Source organism: Triticum dicoccoides, chromosome 5B, assembly GCF_002162155.2.
Source record: "Triticum dicoccoides isolate Atlit2015 ecotype Zavitan chromosome 5B, WEW_v2.0, whole genome shotgun sequence".
Taxonomy (NCBI): Eukaryota; Viridiplantae; Streptophyta; class Magnoliopsida; order Poales; family Poaceae; genus Triticum; species Triticum dicoccoides.
Window position 1 is genome coordinate 546,944,798 of NC_041389.1, and position 7,231 is coordinate 546,952,028.

Genomic DNA, 7,231 nt, shown 5'->3' on the forward strand with positions numbered 1-7,231 from the left:
CATAGTCCATCGAATCTTTACCCAAAACTTGAAAACTTCAACCACACAAAACTCAAAACAAAACTCGTAAGCTCCGTTAGTATAAGAAAATAAAACCACCACTTAGGTACTGTAATGAACTCATTCTAAATTCATAATGGTGTAATATCTACTGTATTCTAACTTCTCTATGGTTCATACCACTTAATACTAGCCATAGATGCATCAAAATAAGCAAGCAACACATAGAAAACAGAATCTGTCAAAAACACAACAGTCTGTAGTAATTTGTATAAAACGTATACTTCCGGAATCCCAAAAATTATGAAAGAAATTGCTGGACCTGAGTAATTTGTCTAGTAATCATCTGCAAAAAGAATCAACTTAAAAGCACTCTCCAGTAAAAAATGGCAGCTAATCTCGTGAGCGCTAACGTTTCTGTTTTTCACAGCAAGATTATATAAACTTCACCCAAGTCTTCCCAAAGGTTCTACTTGGCACTTTATTGAAACAAAAGCTATAAAACATGATTACTACAGTAGCATCATCATGTGGACACACAAAAACAGTAAGGATAAATATTGGGTTGTCTCCCAACAAGCGCTTTTCTTTAATGCCTTTTAGCTAGGCGTGATGATGACAATGATGCTCACATAAAAGATAGGAATTGAAACATAATGGGAGCATCATGAAGCATATGACTAGCACATTTAAGCCTAACCCACTTCCTGTGCATAGGGATTTTGTGAGCAAACAACTTATGGGAACAATAATCAACTAGCATAGGATGGCAAAACAAGCATAGCTTCAAAAATTTAAGCACATAGAGAGGAAACTTGACATTACTGCAATTCCTACAAGCATATGTTCCTCCCTCATAATAATTTTCAGTAGCATCATGAATGAATTCAACAATATAACCAGAACCTAAAGCATTCTTTTCATGATCTACAAGCATAGAAAATTTTCTACTCTCCACATAAGCAAACTTCTTCTTTATAGCATACGTATCGTCACAATAATCATCATAGATAGGAGGCATGATTTCATCATAGTAAATTTGCTCATCAAATCTTGGGGGACAAAAAATATCATAGTCATCAAACATAGCTTCCCCAAGCTTGTGGCTTTGCATATCATTAGCATCATGGATATTCAAGGAATTCATACTAACAACATTGCAATCATGCTCATCATTCAAAGATTTAGTACCAAACATTCTATAGATTTCTTCCTCTAGCACTTGAGCACAACTTTCCTTTCCATCATACTCACGAAAGATATTAAAAAGGTGAAGCGTATGAGACAAACTCAACTCCATTTTTTGTAGTTTTCTTTTATAAAATAAACTAGTGCTAAAACAAGAAACAAGAAACAAAATGATCAAGTTTACATAATAAGCTTATAGTCTTCTTCTTATTCTTCTTCTCCAAAATGACATAAGTTAGCTCTAAGTTAGCTCTAATATGCCTAGTTCACACCAAGATGGAATAATTAGCTAGGTTGGCTCCATTTTACCTAAGTTGTCTCTAATATGCTAAGTTATCTCTTATATGCTTAGTTTCCTATAGGTTAGCTCCAAAATTACTTATGTTAGCACAAAATGACCAAGTTTATATAATAAGCTTATAGTCTTCTTCTTGTTGTTCCTCTTCTTCTTCTTCTTCTTCTTCTTCTTCTTCTTCTCCAAAATGACATAAGTTAGCTCTAATATACTTAGTTTCCTATAGGTTAAGTCCAAAATTACTTATGTTAGCACAAAATGACCAAGTCTACTTCTTCTTCTTCTAGTATTCTTCTAGTCTTCTTCTTCTTCTTCATTTTCTTCTAGGTTAGCTCCATTTTACTTAAGTATGCTTACTTCTTATAGTCTTCTTCTTCTTCATTTTCTTCTTCTTCTTCTAACATGTTGTTTATCATTTTGCAGATTTGATATAATTCACGGAAGCTTGCATGGATGGAGTGCTTCTTTTCCATTTGTGCTTTTATTTTGTATCAATGAGCTTGCATGGTTGGAACTTGTTATATATGATGGGTGGATAACGGTGTTGGATGAACAATGTGAAACTTTTGTAATATGTAATGATGGAACTATGTGTTGGCTATGTATGTATATATGATGAAACTTGTGTGTTGGATATGATTGTTATATGGATGCTTGTTGTATATATATGTGTTGGATATCTCATATGTGAAATAGTGACCTGAGATTAAGAAAAAACGAAAAAAAATTAAAACAATTGTTACTAATGGCGCACTTCCATGTGGTGCGCCATTAGTATACCAGATACTAGTGGCGCACCACACAAGACACTAATGGCGCACTGTGGGCAATACTAATGGCGCACTACATGGTGCGCCATTAGAACACCAGATACTAATGGCGCACCAGTGGTGCGCCATTAGAATTTAATTCTAATGGCGTGATGCTAGTGGCGCACCAGTAGTGTGCCATTAGAAGGCAAAACTGGTGCGCCACTAGCATGCCTTTTCCTAGTAGTGCTAGGACCATCAGTTGCAATGAATGGAGCGGGGTGGCTGAAGATCTGTCTGGTCGTTATCACCATCAATCTCCATGCATGAAGCTAGTTGCGTTTGAATCAGTGGACAGTGGGAGGAAGTTTCTGGCATGTGCAGAGAAGGTTAGACCCTCTTTCATTGTTACAAATCATTTGTTAGATGTGATTCAGACACTGTCACGGTCCCAACCCATTCATACTACACCTTCAACCAAACGCATCCTAAGATAGTGTCACAGTTTGTACCTAGTATCTAAAAATGTTGTCATCTCATCAGCGGTGCCATTAGAAAATTATTTGGCACCACTTCAGCAGTTTGTGGAGCCAACTTATCCAGACATCCGAGCAACCAAGCAGTAAAATACTAAAGCTTTATGTCACGAAGGAACTAGGCGTCGGAGCAACTAGGTGCTCCGCAGTTCGGGTCCCTAATTATTTTCCACTGCATCGGCTCACCAGTGCAGGGCACCGGTGCGAGATGTAGCAACAGTTGTCTTTACACCGGTTTTGGCATACATAGTGGACGCCTTAGTGCTATTAGTTCTATGTTACTAAATTTGTGCATGTACACACCTGTTAGTACCAATTTGCTTTCATCCAAACACTGTCACTATGATGTTGCAGTTACATTTACCGTCCTCTTAAAATGTTCAATTTGTTATTTATAGTACATGAGTAAGAGCTTGTAGCGTTGTTGTAGTTAATTATAGCTGCTGATGTTTCAGAATTTGGTTGTTGTCTCAGTAGCAATTAATTCATTTTCACATTGATCTTTTTGAGAAGACATGTCATAATTAACGTGTTTCTTGAGTTTTTCAAAATAAATATTGGTGATTTTCTATGTTGCTATAAACCCATTTTCCCTACAATTGTTACTGATCTAGATTTAAATTTATAGGATGAACGAAAGTGTTCTTACTTGGAGTGGGTTGATCAAGAGTGGCCACACTCTTTGAAGATGTGCCTAGTAAAGCTCCGGAGCATGTATCAGGAAGAGAACAGAGGTAGGGTTAGAGAAACTGTTGTCAACACTGAAGAATATTTGAAGATGCGGGATAAAAATAGGAAGGTGGAGAATGAGCTTTGATTTTTTAAATCAGACTTTGCTAAGATGGTGTTGGCGAAGGAGGAGGCACTTTCCAAGTTATCCAGTGCAAAACAGGTTCTTACTGAACTGAAAGCAGATGTGCATAAGGCAAGCCTGGATGATCTTGATTAGGGAAATGAATATATTGTTCTAATATTGTTCTTATGGAGTTGAACTATCTATATGCTGTTGTTGGGGAACGTAGTAATTTCAAAAAAAAAATCCTACGCACACGCAAGATCATGGTGATGCATAGCAACAAGAGGGTAGAATGTCGACCACGTTCCCTCATAGACCGTAAGAGGAAGCGTTATGACAACATGGTTGATGTAGTTGTACGTCTTCACGATCTGACTGATCCAAGTACCGAACGCATGGCACCTCCGAGTTCTACACACGTTCAGCTCGGCGATGTTCCACGAACTCACGATCCAGCAGAGCTTCGCGGGAGAGTTCCGTCAGCACGACGGCATGATGACGGTGTTGATGATGCTACAGACGCAGGGCTTCACCTAAGCACCGCTACAATATTACGGAGGTGGATTATGGTGGAGGGGTGCGCCACACACGGCTGTCGGATATTGGGTTCCGGCAAAACCTTTAAGGTTCAAACTCTGGGGTGCACGCGAAGATCTTCTCCCTATCGATCAACGTTCCGAATCCTCGCCGTGAATCTAAGCTACACGATGAAAAACACAAGGGATGCAAGGTTTATACTAGTTCAGTCCACCGTTGTGGTGTAATACCCTACTCTAGTGTGTGGTGTGGTGGATTGCCTCTGGGGACGATGATGATTAGTACAGAGGAAGAACAGCCTTGCGAGGAGTGTTCTTGTGGTGGTGTGCTTGGAGAGGAATGGCTCCGTCTCTCTTCGCTCTTGGTGATATCTCGATGCCTTCTACTGTGGTGGCTGCCCCTATTTATAGGGGCCCCGGTCCTCTTCCCAAATATTGAGCGGGAAGGGTGCCAACAATGGCCATTTTGAAGGGGGACAGCTAGTACAAGCTATCCTGACTAAAGTTGGTCTTCGGCTGCCAAAGGCACTGGCGATGACGCCGTCTCGGGCTCCATGGTGACCTCCGTCCTGCCGCTCTGCTGGTCTTGGTCTCGTTGCACCGATAAGGGAACCTTTGCTTGATGCCTCGATACTCCGCGCCTGCGCTCGCTCCCTTTGCACCAAAGAGGAAACGAGGACACTGCACCGGCTGGCACCCGCCTGGTCTCGATCGTCATGGCTTGCGTCATGAGCACCTTGCGAGGTACTCCTTGCCTTGATCTCTCCGCCTATTCGCGAGCCTGCCCGGTGAGGGTCCCGAACTGTGCGTCTAGGCGGATGGTAATAGGAGACAAGGGACACGATGTTTTACCCAGGTTCGGGCCCTCTTGATGGAGGTAAAACCCTACGTCATGCTTGATTGATATTGATGATGTGGGTATTACAATAGTAGATCTACCATGAGATCAAGGAGGCTAAACCCTAGAAGCTAGCCTATGGTATGATTGTTGTAATTGTTGTTGTCCTACGGACTAAAGCCATCCAGTTTATATAGACACCGGAGAGGGCTAGGGTTACATCGAGTCGGTTACAATGGTAGGAGATCTACATATTCGTATCGCCAAGCTTGCCTTCCACGCCAAGGAAAGTCCCATCCAGACACGGGACGAAGTCTTCAATCTTGTATCTTCATAGTCTTGGAGTCCGGCCGATGATGATAGTTCGGCTATCCGGACACCCCCTAGTCCAGGACTCCCTCAGTAGCCCCTGAACCAGACTTCAATGATGATGAGTCCGGCGCGTATATTGTCTTCGGCGTTGCAAGGCGGGTTCTCCTTCAAACTTCATGTACCTGCCGAATAGTGTCCGGCTTCCTTCTAAATGTTGCGCTCCTTGGCTTCTACGTCCAATAATGGCCCTCTTCCACGTGTCGTACGAATGCGAAAAGCTAGGTTATTTTTACGTTTTACCCCCTAGCCATGCGAACGAACCGCCTATAAGAGAGGCGAGGATCTAGATCCAACTCACACCATCCTCCTTCCGCAAGTACTCATCGAAGCGCTTCTGACAAAAATCCATTCCATCATGGATAGTCGACGCGGCTCCTCCTCTCGCGCTCCCAGCCCTCAGCTAGGAGATCGGGGGAGATGTTCAGTTCCACACAGTGAGCTAGTGACGCTCCAAACCGAGGGATATCTTCCCCCAGCCTTCATGGTTCCGGTTCGAGCCGGACTGGCCACCTTCAGGGGTGGAAAGTAGGCGGAGAGCGTCCCCAACCCTTCCAAAGGAGAGCGGGTATGCTTTGTCCCTTATCTAATAAGGGGACTCGGATTTCCCATACATCCGTTTCTCCGGGGGCTCCTGGAGTTCTACGGACTCCAGCTTCACCACCTTACACCTGCCTCCATTCTGCACATCGCGGGCTTTGTAGCTCTTTGCGAGCTATTCTTGGGCATCGAGCCCCATTTTGCGCTGTGGAAGAGATTGTTTTGCCTCATACCCCGTTCTTACGAGGGGTCGATATATCAAGTGGGCGGAGCCAAAATATGGCGCATCGCCGGGACCGGATATCCATCCGGTACCCCGAAGAAGGCGTCCGAAGACTGGCCTTCGGAATGGTTCTATATAGAGGACGCCCCTCTGCCGGATCCAGTTCGGATCGGCCTCCCGGAGTTCAGCAACGCTCCTTTGAAGAAACGCCTGAGTTGGCGCCCGCGGAGCCCTAAACGGGAAGATGATGGGAGCGTCCATTATCTGATGGGCCAGATTAAGTTACTAGCCCACTCCGGATTGACCATGGTTGGAGTCATGGCCATGTGCGTCATGCGAGGGGTGCAGCCGCTCCAACATAGGGGCCACCCCATGTGGGATTTCAACGGGGAAGACGACGCCACCCGTCATGGCCGCAAAGGGCGGGGATCGGCCGCCGATCTGGTAAAGATCCTATCCGGCTTGTACAAGGGGGAGAAGGAGGACTTCCTCCGCACGAGTCCATTGAATGGATTCTCCATGAATAACCCTCAGAGCTGGGTAAGCGGACGCATGTCTATCCGATCCATATTTCCAAAGTCAAGTGTCTTACTTTGTGATTTTGACGCAGGAGCTGCGCCGGGACGTGGAGGGCATACAAAGCCTGGCTCCACAGCCCAAGGATCCGGGACGATCCCTTGATCCGGCCTCCGAAGAGGATCCGGACATAAAGGTGGAGCTGATTGACGGGGTGTTCCACCAACTTAGCATGGACAATGCTCTAGTCGCCATTACGGCTGACTACCCCGGTTTATCTCCGGCTTCCTAGGTGACTACGACCGGAGTCCTGACACCATCATTTGATCCATGCTCATTTCTGACCATCATATACCGACGGTGCATCGCAGGAGGCGCCTTTAAGGTGGGAAGCCGAACCCGCGGCGGCTGACCGACAGAGGTCAGTTCAGCCCAGCAGGCGGAAGAGGAGTGCGGCGCGAATCGAAACATCGCCGCAACAGTACGGCGCACTGCCATTTTTAAGGGAAAGATCCTTAGGAGGTATATTAACGCTCATGACTTTTCCAGGAGAAAGAGCGCTCGCCGGACAGTGTCCGGAGAGGTTGCCAATCAAGCCTCCGCCAGCCATGCTCCAACGCGTGGTCCGGAAGGGGAGGCGAACAC